We start from the raw sequence: 16,960 nt of genomic DNA on the forward strand, positions 1-16,960 counted from the left end.
AAAATAGCTCTATATGCGGACGATCTAGTCGTGTTTTCATCTTATGTGGACATTACACTACACAAACTTATACTTGAAACTGAAACTTTCGGGAAATTTTCGGGTTATGAGATAAACAAAGACAAGACAGCAGTCATGGCTTGGAACATTGCTACTCAGGTGGAGCCATATGCGACAGAACTTAGATATCTCGGAATCACAATAACTCAAGATCCCAGGAAAATTCCAAAGGTCAATTTAGATAAAGTTTCAAAGGAAGTTGAGCTTCTTTTAAAAAGATGGCAGAACATTCCACTATCTCACTACGGCCGGGTCAATTTGATTAAAATGTGTGTCCTCCCGAAATACACTTTAACAACATACATTTAGAATTCGCAAAAGCTGAGATTCTTAAAATTCAGGGCAGGATTTCCTCTTTTATTTGGGTAGGAAAAGGGATTAGGTTGGCCTGGAAAACAATTAGGTGCAAACTAACACAGGGTGGCATGGGTTTACAAGACTTTCAGCTCTACTACTGGGCCTACCAACTAAAAAATGCCCTGATGCTATTGCATACCCCAGATAATTCACTAATTGGTAACATGTTCAAAGCCATGCTGGAGGGGGTAGGGGAGTATGGTTTTATGTACAAATTTGGCTCTCCTAAATGTTATAAAAAGGTTTGTCTGAAGACGCTGGGCATGGCGGCCAAGCTTTGGTCGGACTGTCGAGTCTGCTTGGGGCTTTCCTATTACAGCGAATGGGCGCCGGTGTGGGATTTCCCTGGAACGCCGGAGTGCCTTCTGGACGCTCTAGCTCAGCCACTAAAAGCCGCATTAGTCCTACAATGGGGGGAGTTGGTAGTGGATAGCAAATGTCTTCCGTGGGAATTCTGGAATAAAACTACAATTGGAACTTTGTCCAGATTTAAATACTATCAGCTTACCTCATGGTGTAAATCTCAAAGTTGGTCGTGTTGCGAGGATAATCACATGGACAATGATTTGCAAAATCAGGCCCCAAGGAAGAAAGAAGTTGCCCTATAGTATAATTATCTTCTGGCTGCAGCAGAAAGAAGGATGGATAAGTCTCATCAGATCTTGGAGAACTACTTGCCTGGTGAAGAACTGAAAGAGATATGGCAAGTATGTATTGACGTGCTTTATTCTGTGATTAAATCTGCTGCACTCAGAAGAAACCATTTTTTCACACTGCATAGGATATACTGGACGCCGCTTAAAGTCTCTAAATTGAAGGGTTGATGAGAAGCCAATTGTTGTAGGTGTGGCCTACAGAATGCAGATGATGTCCACATATTCGCGTCTTGTCCCAAGGTATACAAATTTTGGTTGGATGTTGGTAAGACTATCTCCAGGGTCATGGGTGCGGCTGTGGAGGTAAGCCCAACTCTTATCGTATTTGGTGTTGTGCTTATGCCGGGTGGGATACGACTTCAGTTTGGGTCCCAATATAAATTGGTGTTCTACCTGATCTTGTTGGCAAGGATAGAGATCTACTTGCTCAGGGGGCCAGGAAATGGGTCAGCTCAAGTTGAGCATAAATGGGCATTCCCCATTTAGAATATATTAGCTGAGACTAATTACCACCTAAAGTTATCTGTGCCAGTGGTGGGATAGGTCGAGAGGGGCAGTAGCTACGGAGGTCATATGAGGAAAATGTAAAATAAAAATGTAAGTATATATATATATATATATATATATATAGATATAGATATAGATATATATATATATATGATGGTGTATATGTATATGTTTAATTTATTTTAACATTATATGTATGTTTTTTTAAAAACATTTTAAAATATGTTTAACTGTTTCTTTTAATTATATGTATTATTTACTTTATTTTACATTATTTTTTTAACATTCCACAATAACCAAAGCACACATCAAGGCAGACATAGCCACACAGCAAGACAGAAACCTCCTGGACTTCCTCCTAACAACAGCAGTCAAAACAGTGTTAGCCAAATGGAAAGACACCACCAAAGCCACTTTCAAGGGGTGGCTGAACTGGGTGACATACCTAAGGGGGGCTGACAGCACAGCACTAAGAAGCACACCATGAAGGAACCCCAACAGAGGGATGTGGTGAACACTAGACAGATTCCTAGTCCCATACAAACTCCCGTGAACAACGGTAAATAGGCTAAACCGGCAGGAAGACACTCCCACGAGAGATCGGCTAGCGGTAGGAGTACACTCGCACTAGAGAACGGTTAAGAGGAGGCTGTAGGTACAGGACGGAGTGGCGAAGAAGTAGAGGTCTCAAACCCACGCGCAAGGCAGACGGTCAACCACAAAACAACCGCCAAGGACCTATATGTTTTGTATTACACTATTTGTACCCTTTAGACATTAGACTAATGGCAAACACCTTCTTGTTTTATGTTACATGTGTACAAGTCAGAAGGGCGGATAGGCGTAGCCACATAAGCTGTGGCGTATGCCCTACTAATACTAGCAGCCAATAATGTAACACTATCGCCCGGATAGAAACACACGCCAAGTGAGATATTTGTTATATGTTATGTCATATATTTTATAGTAATGTGAAAATACCAATACAAATATTTTTTTTAAAACAATATTTTTTACAACAATATTTTTGACATTGATATTTTTTTCTCGATATTATGGTACTTACCATGATGTAGATAGGATGTGAATATTCCTGACTTCAATATTTTTGTCACGATATTTTTGTACCTCGATATTTTTTAGGTCGATATTTTGTCAGTGATTCAAACTTTGCATCACACATTGTAAAACATGACAATAGGCATACGTATACATAGGTATAAAAGAATCACATTCCTTTTTTGAATCATGTGGATGGGTGTGGTGCAGCGGCCAGGGCTGCTGACTTTGGAGGACAGGATTCATGGTTCGACACCCGGCTCCGGCGGCAGCTCAGCACCATGTGACTCTGGGCAAAAGCTCACTTAATTTCCACGACGGCCCCCAGCGCCCTGAGACCTGTAAGGGTGAGTAGTTTGCTCTTTACAAATACGGATTTAATTCAAAAAGAGAAAAACATAATTATTTATCCAGCATAATGGCTCTTCAATCCACTAAAAACATACCATTTCTTTATAAAGCCACAAAACTGTTTTTTAATAGAATCTACAGCAATTCAATATAAATGGAATAAACATACTAAAATTGCCTTATCCCTTCTTACATCATCAACGTTGAATAAAATCACTCATGACTATGCAAAAATACTCTGATTGAAGAATTTGTAAATATAAATGGGACAGGCAACACACAGACACTGTTGACATTTTTATGCTTTTCAAGCAGAGGGATTCAATGGCATTTCCTAGGCTCCCTAAACAGGTTACAGAAAAGAATAAGTGGAAAGTGGACTAAAAAAACTGTTGATCACAAGGGCAGGGCGAAGTAAAATGAGACAGCAAGAATCTGTGGGCCAGATGTACCCGTTTCAGACAGGAAAAATGCTTTTTCTAATATACAAAATGCAATTCGTTAACTTGTTACCAAATCTCAATTTGCAATTCAGTATGTGGCTTGCTTTGGGCATCCCTTCCGAATACCTAATCAGTATAGTATATATTACTGTTTTGCAACTGGATTCCTGACACAAAACAGTGGTAGTTTGCCACCATTTTAAAAGTGGTGGTATCCCATTCACAAATGGGAAGTGGGCCCCTTTTGACCTCCTTCCCTTTCAGAATGTTGGAAACATAATTTTAAGTGCATTCAGTGGCACCCACGGACCACTGAAAAACAGAATTGTGAAAGGGGTCAAGGGAGATATGTTTAAAGACCTATCATCTCATCTCCCAAAACAGCATCATATATAACAATGAGAGAATGAATGGTCTATGGTGCGTGGCTGTACAAGTAGCTGTGAGAGCAGGCTACAGCGAATACTAGAGTTTCAGTAGGCTGAGATATTCCCATCAGACCACCCATTTTTGGCGGAATATCATCATATGGGATATTTGTTACAACACCCAACCTTCCGCCCAAACCATCGGCTGATCGTGCGGAAATGGATGTAGAATGTACACTCTAGCCAAACTGTTACTCATAGGGTGGTACTTAGGGTGTATGTGCAGTGCTGTGGTGAGAAAAATTAGCGACTCAGGCAAAAAAATGGTTTATTCAGAGATGTCCGAGTGTTAATGTTAAAAACACGCCAGGTAGTTGAAACTTATGACTACACTATGGCGCTGTGCAGGTGGTCAATATGTTTCAGCCTGTTAGACCCATTGTCAGGCTTTCGTCAGGACCTAGATGGTAAGCTACTGCAACAAAGGTGCGTGAATGTGCATCCCAAAAACACAAGTGAAAGAAAATTTAGAAATGCTTGTATCTACCATGAACTTGTAGCCCCAATGTCCATGTGGAAGGAAAGTGTTCTATTTCAATCCTGTAAATATAAGCATAAAAATATATGCGTATTCATACATATAGCCACGTTATCACAAGAGACTGTACAGATAACACAACAAACAAAGTAAATCGTGCTTTGTTTACTTCAGAGTAAATTTTACCCATTCACAGAACAATTTCTGACTGGGAACACTCACCACGCATTGCGAGGAGACAAACCTCACCTCGCCCGGCAACCACTCGGGAAAATGAGGCCCCGCTCTAAGGTACATAAAAAAGCATGTATTTTAAATCACATGCCTCATGCGGCTAGCTAAAGCATCCTTTACCAAACTTACTAGCTGTGAACTAAGTAACCAAAAACCATGGGGGCGAACTCTTAGGGGCTGGACACTCTTAGAGGTGAATTCCATCTTTAATACATTTTTTATTAAAAAGATCTTTTAAGTCAAAAATTGATCGTAATACCAATATGCGTCTAAGGGTTTTCAAGAATCTAAGCTGCGAGGATGATAGTATCCCCGTCGAAGGTGGCCTTACCTGTCCGTCGGTACCTCTCTCAAGCGTCCGAGAGGAAGTGGAGGTACCGAACGGAACAGGGCTCCTCCTTTTTATAGCCTGACCAATTACTTTGATTAGCTCGTTTAGATGCAAATTGCCCGCCACATCATCGGTACTTCTTCGTGGTATGCGCATGCGTGTCAATGCTGCCACGCAACTAACTCCTGGGGCATGCGCCGTTGTATTCATTCGGCCCGGGAAACGGCACTGCTTAGATGCGCATGCGCACAACGGACCACTGCCTACTCTTAAAACATTTAACTTCAAAGTTTCTTTTTTTTCATTTAAACACATCCCATTTTCCTGTAAGGAAAACAGGCTGCATTTAAAAAAAAAGAAAAATGATTGTTTTATTAGAAAGCAATCACAGGCATGGCATCACAGGCATGGTAGTCAGCTGACCTCAGCAGGCCACAACCCCTGAGATGGCTGTGATTCCTAATAGCTCCTAAATTGTGACTTACCTCATTTATATTCATGAGGTAGGTCGATTTGCGACATACTAGAAATAAAGCATTTCATAAATTAGGAATGCCGTTTTCCTAATTGCGATTCCAAGTCAATCACAATTAAGAAATCAATATTGAACAAAAAATGACCCGCACCAAGGCACATATATCAATATTGTATTGACAGAATTTTATAAGTCACAATATTAATCAAAAATTCATTTGGAAACTTCCCACAGATAAACAATATCAAAGTCCAGATTGAAGGTATCAAATTTTCTTTATTCAATATTCCATTAAAATATTACAGAATTGCCTGTTGCCAACGTGTTTCGTCACATCCGTGACTTCTCCAGGGCTCAACGTGTAATTTTCTTGACTAAGGTCGCTGCAACCTCTGTATAGTGTCTATGTCGACAATGTTTTATATTCTAAATTGGTAATTGTGGTCTGTACCCTTATATCCAATGGTTCATGACAGGGAAAGTTCCTCCTGTGGCCCAGCTTCTAATGGTCCTATTATCCAGTAGAAAACATTTGTGTAATTCGTCGTCATCCGTTCCCGTACCCGGCTGTAGTTCTATCGACTGTCGACTTCCTCATTAATCAAGTAGGTTCTCTGTTTTTTGTCACCTTTAGTCTGTAAGTCTTAAAAGATGTTTTAAAAAGGTTAGTTTTTAGATCTAAGTTATCCATAAATGAAACAAACCTATCCCAATTTTTTTAGCCCATTAGCTGCCTTAGCATTAAGCACCGCTTCATTGGCACATAACAGTAGTGGAACGGCTTAGGCACCTACTGCAGGACTCAGAATGAGCCTGTTCCTTCAGCTTTCTAATGACCATTCAGAAGTAGCTCAGTAGACATGGTTTAGCTTCTTGAGTTCCTGTAGTAGCTGCTTCTAGGAGTTTTACTGTTGTAAAGACACTTCTAGAAAGGCTCAGGGATGACAAATGCCCTTTCATATTTCCTACCCTTTTAGAAGGGATGGCAAATTATCACTTTATTATTATTCATTCTTCTATTGTCTATTTGGAGTCTACTGTGCTCTCACTTCTACTTCAGAAAAAAATCTATTGCCTTCTAGAGTACCCAGATTAATTATTTTGAAGAAATGAAAGGAAACAGGCTTGAGAGGAGAACTACGTTTCACATAGGGTGACTTGATTTATGTAGCACTGTTTAGTTCATAATATGCAGTACACAAATTTGCTACACATCCAATCAAATACTAATGATTGAATGAAGCAATGAGCATTAAGTTGTTGCACCTGTAAATACTGTACATACACTTCAATAATGCATTTGGAAACTAGGTGCCCACAAATTTAGACGTAACATCACAATAGTGAGTGCCACACAGGGTCTACTACTCACACAAGTTACACACACATGGGGACACACATAGTCATAAGGAGCCATGTATAGAGGTGTTTCATTCTCATAGTAAGAGGGAGAAAACTTGCAATGAGGACCAGTGTGTTAAAGGTATCCATTGAGGAATAGTAAAACCTGACTCCATCGATGGCTGGAACAATGAAATGAGAGGCATCCAATGGTGGTGAATTACTAGCAGAGGTCATTAATTCGATTACAATCATCAATTCATGAAAACACATAAACAAAATTATTATTGTAGTCTTTGATATATTTCATCATTAAATAATTAAGTTTTTTGTTTTGTCTATCGTACAATTCATCATTAAAAGCATTGTCTTTTATTCACTTTTATACAACTTATCATTAACATCAATTAAAATCAACAATGATTTATCAAACCATACACTTGGCTCTTATCCCTTTCTCATAATGATATTATAATATATTGATCTGCCCCTGCCTATGGCAAGTTTCTCGTTTAATTATTAACAATTACTAATCTTATATAGTTTGTTCTCAATCATTACTTAACACACAGTTAGTGTTCCATACAATCTTCGATCGATTATAATTAATTTGAATCTATATTACAAGACTTCATTAATTGTGAAACAACATTTATGGTGTTCAAATTCTCCTGCTCCTTATATTTCAGGATACAAAAAAAGGTATGCAGTAGATATTGTACCTTCTAGTATATAATAATAATAACAACAACAACCATAATAATAATTAATACTAATTATTATTATGATTATGATTATTATATGTATCTTATTATTGTTGTGATTCCTATCATCGGTATTATTTGCTCAGTCATATATGTATGGCAATATCATTCTTAAAAATACACAGACCAAATTTCCTAGACCACTTCCTTTGGGGGTCACCACAGACTGGACAGTAAAATATAAAGTGTTTAATGTTTTCCATTTTAAAATGATCACACATCCGCATGTAGATACTGAGTATTCCATTATCAATGAACTGCATTGCTGTTCAACCACGAGGCTGTTATCTCTGCTTTACTTATAGGGCTGAATTCACAAAGGTAAAATTACACTTTTATGTAAGGTTACTATTTATTTAATATATACATACTGCAAGTTAATAGTGAGTTTATGATTGCAAACACTACGAAGTCAGGGCAGAGAATTCCTCACATAAAAAATAAGACAGGTTTATCTGTTATTTTCCAATGGATTCATTTAAAGCTACATCATGGAACTTATTATGATCTTTCTCTACTAAAGTGTCTGCTGATACAAAATCAGTCATCACTGATTCTTAGCATAGAATACAGAGCATTTCTTGGCGATTGATATTACTTCCCCGTCAATGGTTAACACATAACTCTCTTATTTCGCATCATTGAGACAAGGTTCACCTCTCAAGATAGTCACCTCATTTTTTTATCCAAATTGTCTTACATATGTGTGTGACTAATGCCATTTTATCCACATTTCCCAAATTTAAAGCCTGATTGAGGCCTGGCCTGACATGTGCTTGCATTCCCAGGTGTGATCTGCTACCCCATCCGACCAATTAAATTCTGTTTTCATTTTGATTCTTCCATCTCTTTAAATTCTTACAAACATCATTCTGATCACCCTTGGAAAACTTCCTGTCCCCCCTCTGCCTTCATTGGTAACAAACCCTGACATCTTCCTTTTATTAGATTCAGAGTGTTCAATTCCACTTGCAATATCTAAAGCCTGCTCTAATGTAGGATCCTCAATGGAATATAACCTGCCCTGTACTGTAATGCTTTTTGTTTTCTATTTCAGCTGACGACAGAGCATTTAATGTTTTAGCTCTTAGGCTGCATGTAACTGTGTGTGACCTTTAAGCAACCATATAACCATCGACCGGTTATCCAGCGTTTGTAATCTCTGGGAAAAATGCATGTCTCTCTAGGACAACAGTCTGAATGACAAGGGCATATTCATCCACCACGTCTGCTGCTTCACTTTGCTCCAAGCCCTTTCCTTCAATAACTATAATTGAATTGGTTCCCCACATAGGTGTCCCTGTTATCTCATTGTCCTGAAGAAAACTTTTAAATGCATTATCTCCTAATGGTGTCCGCAGAAAGGTCCAGCATAGCATATGCCTCATATAACCTAGTGGTTCCATTGAAACCATCAAAGAATTATGATCTGGTGTAATTCTACGGATGATATCATTATTAGTACATGAAAGAATACTGAGTTACACTAGAAAAATGCCAATCATCAATTAGTCCCATGTCCCGTTACTAGCTTGTAGACCACTCCTGCTCACTAAAACACACCTCAGTTTGGAATTGTTGCTGAGTATCGGACGCAGAAAGCTGTTGCATGAAATGTTAGTTCGGTCATGTTAAGTAACAGCAGTTACTAATACCAAGCTGGTGCCAGACATAAATGTGGATTCTCCAGTAGCCTCCTCAGATTACTACTGGACCTGAGGAAGACTGAATTTGCTGTCAGAGACCTGAGATGAGCCCTGAAGTATGGGCATTCTCTCTTGCACCTAGGTCTCAAAGACTTATAAGGCTGACCTCCTAGTAAAGTTACAAGACACATCAAGTTACAAAAGGCCATTCCTGCAGATATCCAGCTGACCATTTCCAACTGGACCAGACCTGGATCCTGCTGGTGGCCTCTGCTGGGGTGAGTTCTGACTCCCAAGTGCTAATCATGAGGTCCTGGAACCCTTGGCTTGGTCTGGGTGAACTCCTCCTACCACCCCTGGAAACCTGGGACTTGGAAACATTTTGGCTTCAAAGACCTCTGGGAGACCATGACAAACCTGTCAAGCCTCTGAGATGAAGATTCAGGTTTCTCTTACCCTGAATGTTTCCACATCAGCAAATCTGATTCAGCTGAACCACGCTGAGACAGTATCTGGCCTCATGGTGCACTCTTTGGCTACAGCCTGTAGCCCTGCCCTGCTGGAGGAATCTGCACTGCAAAAAAGTGAGAACGTAGAAATAAGAAAGGCACCAAAAAGTATTCCACATGGCAAAGAACCTTTTATGGCCACAAAATTCAAATTTTTCCTACCAAACAGCAGCAGTTTCACCAACACTTCATCAGATGGCTCTCTGACCCTCGTGGAGCCTTCCTCAGCTACAGACTGCTTGCTTTCCCCACTTTAGAAATCCATTGTTGAGACTAACATCCAAAGTAAATTATCCCAACCGGGTGGAACCTGGTCCATGTATCCGTCTGACGCTTCATCGTGGTGGGCCACAAAACGTGTGTAGGTCCCGCGCTACCATGACCAGTTGACCACGACTGGCACATAACGCTTTTTAGTGCTATTTGACTTAACACTTAAAAAATGTGGATCTCAGTTCCCCTTATTGAATTTAAGTCTTTTCATAGTCATTTAATTTACTAAAATATTCTCTAGTACCCTAAACTGGTTTGGGATTTTTATTGTGTTGTGTTGTGACTTCATAACTATTTCGGTACTGCATAAAGATTTTACACATTGCCTTTAACTTAAGACTTTCTGTTCTGTAACTACCCTGAGGTGAGTTCAGGATAATTTAGTGACTTTAGTGGTTCACCCTGACAAGGATTGTTTTTATTGCCTAAGGTTGGTAGTAACTCCCTTAACTAATGACCCCATTTTTTACACTTGCAATCTACTACAGCAAGCAAATAACGAACAGACCAGGTGGCAATGAAATACCAAACGTTCCACCAGTCTGTCACTTTCAGCAAATTAAATCCAAAGAACCAAAGAAGAGATCAGTTTCTCAACTGAAGTTGAGCTTTAAAACTCTAACAAACCTTGGCACAGCTCATATTCAGAATATAAATAGTAACAAAACAGCCGATTTGGGGGCTCAGCCGTACTACAAAATGTGTGATAACATGGATCAGCTCACTTTGCCAATGGCCACGAACTAACACCCTTCAGAAGCACCAAATCCCTCAGAATTTGTCAATTTCACAAATACGGCTGAAGATGCAGTTGGTATGAACAAACATCAAGGATGCAGTAACTACAATGTAGAAGTGGGTGGTATGGAATATGTTGTACATTTGATTGTATTCAAGGATATTTGCAACATAAGACAGATTGTCTACAATATGGAATTTTGTATTTTGTTTATGCCAAAAGGGTCATAGTAATGAATATCAATCTGAATAAAATTATACCAAAAGTCATCTTCTCATAGGCGTACATCTGTATATCAAATCAATAATGCCAAGATCTCAATCAAGTTAGAGGTGAATCAAGACTTCTGATTCTGTCAGCTTACTTCACCCTTTCACAGTCTCACACAATGTTTGATAATTGTAGGATTTACCTCACTTGAGCCAGTGTGGTTATATACCAAACATTTGCTTTCGTTGTACCTATTAAAAGACTAACTAGTTGTCCACAGCAACCTTTGTGATGTGAATAACCTTCTTGACACCTTGTTGTAGGGGGGTTGTGAACAGTTAATCTGTGGGCATCCAGAATTTAAAAATGGTTCTCATATCTGCACATATTGAATGTGTGATCATTTAGCTTTTATATGACTCTCACACACACCGTGAGGTTTTATAAGGAACTGAACTTATCTCCGGGGCTTCAAACCTACCTTGCGAATGTGTCTCGTCCTTCCCATCAATTCGTGTTAACCCGAGTTAGATTGGGTATTGTACACCACCTTGTTGCTTTTCCAAACCAGAAAATTAGATCAGAAATGCCCTGCCCGTGCGACAACACCTCACGTCAGAGCTGCTGTCATTTTTTACTTTTCTGTAAATTTTATCACTTTTTAAGGGTAAAGTATCTTAAACCCATCTTCCTAAAACATAATATCAGATCTACAAAGAGTGCTCTAGTACTATTATCTTCTCTAGAGAATGCGGATATTTGTTTTTTTGTTGCTACCTTTATCCTGAAATGTACAGCTGCCAGGAAGAGCATTGTGTTGCTATAATTTTACATATTCCTATCTGTACATCAACCTTTCAGTTTTTGTTGTATTTTGCCCTCAGTATGTACAGTCTGGTCGTTTATATAACTATTTTACCCGTGTCATCCCGAGCCATATTAGATATTTAGGTTCAATGTACAGCTGCCAGGAAAAGCACTCGGTGTGATAAATATATTTATTCCTGTCTGTACTTACATGACCTTTTTTTAAAAACTTTTTAGCCATGTTTAAAAATTTTAATATATACTGTTGTCCAGTGCATGTCAACATAGGTTCCCTTATGTGTTAACCTTGAGTACATTTTGAGTCATTTTTAGAATTGTTACTATACATGCAATGAATTGTTTTTAGTTGTTTTGCTTGTATGATTTGTATTTTTCAAATCGAATAAAAGCTTATGACTTGACTTGACTTGACTCTCACACAATCCGCAACTCTGGCCAGGTCATTGCACCCATTGTTTGTGTGTAAATGTTATTGGAGTCCTCCAGTGTCGGAACAAGCATGTCCTTCCTACTGCTAATGCTAGCCATCTGTGTCTGTGGTTTGTTTGTATTACGCAATCGGTCATGAAGTGCAGAATGGCCAAACGGTTCGATGGGAGATGGGATTACTGTTAAACTCAGGTTGGAACCTAATTTGTTCCTCATATCTGTCCTGTAGTGTTACACGTTTGGGCATTCCCATAGTATGTGAGACGGATCGCAACTACTGCCGGGTTGCTCCACTTCAAGTGGCAGAAAATATGTTTTGAAGGAGTCTCCTGGGTGTTTGCCAAAGCACAACCTACGAAATAGTCCACAAAGAATTTGGTATGGATTACTTAGCTGATCCGCTTCGACTTAATCCATTAAAACTCTGGAACTAGACCTGGACAAAGAAGGAGTTGGATTTTGGTAGATTAAGCTTGCAAGACAGCTTACAGTTAGACAGTCCCCTACAGATTCCATGGTTGGTGTACGTGGCGCGCAGTTTGGGGGCTATTGGGAGGCTGGAGATGGAAAATGGGTTGAATCAGCACTTATGGACAAGTTCGGGTCAGAAGGCAAAGATGTCACTTTAACAAAATACTCTATGCGACACACATAGTTGGTGAAAATAGTTAGTAAGATTGAACCGTATCTGACCTGGGACATACCTCACCATCAACGCCGATTGCTGACCTATTTTAGGTTAAACTTATTTCATCGACTGGTCCCTTTTAATCGAGGCTGTTTCAAAAACTCAGACCTGCCCACATGCAACTGCGATAACACCTCGATTAATGACACATTACATGTGGTTATGTTTTGCCCAGAATATAGTTGCCTGCATCACAATTTTTTAAGCCCGATTGTATCACTGATTAATTTTAACCGAGTTAGGCCAGTTTTACTTTTTTTACAGCTGTTGAATTCACCTTTTATTTGCTTTTTTCTTGTGCGCTTCCTGGTGGGAGCTTTTTTTATTTTTTATTTTTTAGAAACAATTTTATTGTTAAGAAAAATAAATAATGGGCATTCTCAAGGTTTACATTGTACATATCAATCGAGCATAGTTAATTAGGTGATACATAGTGGCCATAGCAGGTTATTTCAATTTGAACATCAATATTGCAATCATTACATTGATAGAACACAATTTCTCAACTCCAGGATTGTCCCAACCCCCTTCCTATCAGTCCGAATCATGATCACTTTCCATCTGCGGTAGTTCACAAATAAATCCTCTATATTCATTCCAGGCTCCCCAAATTTTTGCCCACTTTCGCGGGCATTTCCAATTTAAATATACCGCCTTTTTGGCAACCATCGCTGAGTCCATATCCGCTACATTTCGTTTAGCATACATAATACCCAGCGTTGCCCAATCCTGCAGGGGGTTGCTCAGATCATTCGGCTCCCAAATGTTCAACAGACAACGGCGCGGCTCAGGGAGCAGCGAAACATGCACCACTTGTGATATAGTTCGCATAACCTTGGACCATTAACCAGCAATCAATGGGCAATCCCAGATAGTATGGTAAAACGTCCCCACCTCCCCACAGCCTCTCAAGCAGTACTGGTGTGTGATTCTTCCTATCCTATGTAGTGTGACCCTAGTGTAATATACTCGGTGTAGGACTTTCAGCTGTATCAGTCTGAGCCGTGACGGCACAGCGACCTCTTGAGGAGAGGAGAGCGCGGCCTGCCAGTCTGACTCATCGAAGTCACCTTTTTCCGCAGTCCAGGCCATTCTAAGTCTTTCCATAGGGTCAGGCATATTATTGACCAACTTACGGTAGACCAACGAGGTCGCCTTTTTCAGCATGTGCTCCGTAAGCAGTCTATCTTCTAAAGGAGTAGATTCTAATAACTTTCCTTCAGCCGGGAGCACAGACTTGAGAGCGTGAGTGATTTGCAGGTAGCAGAAGCGTTCCGTCTCCACCAAGTTGAATTGAGCCGCCAGCTGGTCAAAGGTGAGAATCGCACCCCACCTATAGAGGTCTCCAATCATCGATATACCTATGCGGTCCCAGGCCTCAAAACCCTTACTATTACAGAGCCGACCGAGGCGCCGCAATGCCCAGAGTGGCGTTATCTGCGTGATCGTATTCCTACATTTGAGGCAAGCAGAAGCCTGATACCTTTCACTGGCCACTATTCCGGCAGTCAGGCGCGCTCGCATCGGGGCCGCTCTTTTCGTTATCTGGCTCCCCGAGCCTGGAATGCACTGCCATTGTCACTTAGGAAATGAGGGACCCTTCTGTCTTTTAGGAAGGAGTTGCAGACGTGGTTGTTCTGCAATTAACTCCCCTCGGCCGCGTTGGTTGTGTTGTGTTGGGTCTGACAGCGCCGGGACACTCGGTCCGAGTAGCTGAGCGCTTAATAAAACTCGTTATAACATAACATAACATAACCATAACTTTAGTGTGTGAGCCGTAGGGCCCAACAGGGCCACCACTCCTCTAGGGTCATAGAGTGCGGCCATCACCCCTCCGCCCCCTAGGTCGTACCTATCCGCTTTAAACACAGGCTCAGTCTGCGGAGCATGGAGCCAGTGATTTATAATCTTCAATTGGGCAGCCCAGTAGTACAACTGGACATCCGGGAGCACTATGCCACCATCGAACCAACCTCGTACCAACTTTTGCCGGGAAATGCGCGCCGGTTTATCCCCCCAGAGGAGACCAGAAACCAGGGCGTTTATGGACGTAAAATATTTAGGAGGCACGAGAAACTGAGTATTTTCCAGGATATACAGCAAGCGCGGTAGGGTCATCATTTAAATAATGTTGCTTTACCTAGAAGGGTCAATGGTAGGGTATGCCAGTGCCTCACATCCGTGCGAAATCTTTCGAGTGGGGGTAATAAATTGTGTTGGTAAAAAATCTCCTGACTAGGTGTCACCCACACCCCTAAATATTTGAAGGGCCCATCAGTGATCACCAGGGGGCAGCCGTTCGGGAGACGCGGTGGTGGCCCCTTGAGGACAAATAGCACCGACTTGGACCAATTAATTGTATATCCTGAGGCTCGCCCAAAGATCTCACAGATGTTAAGAAGAACCTTGAGTGAACGCCTAGGAAGAGTTAAATAAAGTAGAATATCATCAGCATATAGCAATATGCGGTCTTCCCAGGACTCGGTCCAGCTGAGACCCCTGATCATGGGTTCCCACCGTATCCATGCTGCCAACGGCTCCAAGATCAATGCGAAGAGCAGTGGCGATAAGGGACAACCCTGACGCGTACCACAGCCCAGCCTAAAATCCCTGGAGATATGGCCGTTAGCTACAACATGCGCAAGTGGGTTTGTATACAGGAGCTTCACCCAAGCACAAAACTTTGATCCGAAGCCTAAATGTCGCAGTACCGCAAAGAGATATGGCCACTCGACCATGTCGAAAGCCATTCGTGCATCTAACGACAGGATCACAGCCGGTTCTGACAAAGCTGGGATCTGCGCCATCACCGCATGGACTCGCCTTAAATTGAGAGCAGTGCTCCTATTCGGCATGAATCTGGATTGGTCCGAGTGAATAAGTGTCGCCAAGTGCGGGGTCAGTCGTATAGCTATCATTTTGGCCAGTATTTTCGCCTCTGCATTTAACAATGAAATAGGACGATATGATGTACATTCGTCCGGAGGTCTGCCAGGTTTCGGTATGGCGATAATCGTAGCCGTCCGTTGATCACGGGGGAGTACCCCCGCAACCAAACTGTCCTCAAATATACGTAACAGATGCGGAGCCGCGTGATCCGAAACGCGCTTATAAAGTTCTATGGGGATCCCATTCGGCCCCACGGCCTTGCCTGACTGTAACGAATGAATAGCACCCAGGACCTCATCTATCATAAAGTCCGAGTCTAACAATTCCGCGTCAATATCTGAAAGGGAGGGCATTTGAATATCCGTAATGTAGGTCTGTGCCTCCTTGGAGGACATACTAGAGGAGGGGGTATAAACCTCCTCATAATAATTGGCCAAGGTGTCTACTATACCCATAGGGGTAGTGCTGACCGTACCGTCAGCAGTGCGAAGCTGCGCTATCGTCCTCTGGGCCCTGTCTTTCTTTTCCAACCATGCCAGAAGTCTTACCGCCTTATCTCCAACCTCGTATACAATATGCTGAGTACGCAAAAGCCGCTGTCTGACCTGCACACGCTGATACTCCATCACTTCTGCCTGCTTGAGGCGCAGCAGGCGCACAGCCTCCTCAGTAGGATCAAGATCATGTTTGAATTGCAAAACTTCAAGGTCGTATTCTAGTACTCTAAGGTCTTCTTGCACAGCTCATTTATGACCTGTTATGGAGGCTATCGCCTGGCCCCTGAGCACCGTTTTGTATGCTTCCCACAGGACCACCGGCGAATCAACGGAAGCGGTATTTTCTTGGAAGTAGCACTTCGTAGCCGTGACCAGGTCTTTACTGATTTGCGGAATTTGCAAAAAGTGAGGTGAAATTGGGAAGATGTGCCTCCGGGCCCTCACATAGGAGGAATATACCATGGAGACTGGGGAATGATCCGAGACACCCCTCGGGCCTCTCTTTACCTCAGTGATATGGGGCAAGCTGTCAGCCGAGACAAAGAAATGATCAATACGTGAGAGACTATTATGTACCCCGGAGTAAAAGGTGTAGCCTCGATCCCCAGGGTGTTTAAACCTCCACCCATCCGTAAGACCCATAGCCTCTACATAGCCCGTCAGCCATGCTTTATGCAGCCCTGTCACCCTGCTGGGGTGACGGTCAATTCCTTTGTCCAGAACTGCATTGAAATCACCGCCCATTATGAGTTTGCCCTCCGGCAGCGT

This window comes from Lissotriton helveticus, chromosome 7 (genome assembly GCF_964261635.1).
Source record: "Lissotriton helveticus chromosome 7, aLisHel1.1, whole genome shotgun sequence".
Taxonomy (NCBI): Eukaryota; Metazoa; Chordata; class Amphibia; order Caudata; family Salamandridae; genus Lissotriton; species Lissotriton helveticus.